The sequence below is a fragment of the Micropterus dolomieu genome, unplaced genomic scaffold (assembly GCF_021292245.1).
Source record: "Micropterus dolomieu isolate WLL.071019.BEF.003 ecotype Adirondacks unplaced genomic scaffold, ASM2129224v1 contig_6332, whole genome shotgun sequence".
NCBI classification, from domain to species: Eukaryota; Metazoa; Chordata; class Actinopteri; order Centrarchiformes; family Centrarchidae; genus Micropterus; species Micropterus dolomieu.
The window spans coordinates 1-953 of NW_025735321.1; the positions used below are offsets into that span (position 1 = coordinate 1).

Here is a 953-nt window from a genome sequence, read left to right on the forward strand (position 1 = left end):
AAGTAAAAACCGGAGGGAGGGACAGATGAGGTCAGTCTGGTTTTAAAGCTGATTTACACATTTGGATTTCATCAGAAAGCGATGACGAGATCTGTGGGAATCAGAACCAGAACTGACATACTTGAAACGATAGCCAACGCTGCCGCCACGTTCCTTCTCGTGTTCACCTGAACTGTAGCATTTAGCTTCAGCCCTGAGCGGTCACGGCTAACCTTAGCATAAAACAGCTAAGTCACAGCTAACTTTAGCATAAAACAGCTAAGTGACAGCTACTGTTAGCATTAAACTGCTACGTAACAACTAACGTTAGCATAAAACAGCTAACTGACAGCTACTGTTAGCATTAAACAGCGTTAAAAACAGCTACATTACAGCTAACGTTGGTGTTAAACAGCTACGTTACAGCTAACAATAGCATAAAACAGCTAAGTAACAGCTTATGTTGGAGTTAAACAGGTACATTACAGCTAACATTAGCATTAAACAGCTAAGTTACAGCTAACGTTGGCATTAAACAGCCACGGTTAGTTTTAGACGCTGTGGCCTTTAGATGAACGACGGGTGGCTGAAGTTACCTGTTGAGGGAAAATCTTAATTCTAATCTTCTTGTTTAGCAGAAACTCTACTGTTTGTTCTTTAGATTTATGATACTGAACATTTATTAAACATGTTTCCTCTTTAAAGAACGAATTCAGCTCCTGCTCCCACAGGTGTTTATCATAGACTGGATGTAAAAAGGTAGATCAGAAAATAACCCCGACCTGTCGGCTCTGAGAAGCTCCTTTTTACAAAGCTTTCAGATTTCTGTTAGAAACAGATTTAACCGTTCGCGGGCCAGATGTTGGACGCCACATCAGACAGAGGAGCCCTGCTCACCAGATGCGTTGGTGGTATAGTGGTTAGCATAGCTGCCTTCCAAGCAGTTGACCCGGGTTCGATTCCCGGCCAACGCA

At 42.5% G+C, this 953-nt stretch overlaps 1 non-coding gene across 1 annotated transcript; it reads left to right on the plus strand.

Moving 5' to 3' along the window:
• Positions 1-881: 881 nt before the first annotated feature.
• trnag-ucc lies at positions 882-953 on the plus strand. The gene has a single exon. It is a non-coding gene; the product is annotated as a tRNA-Gly (tRNA).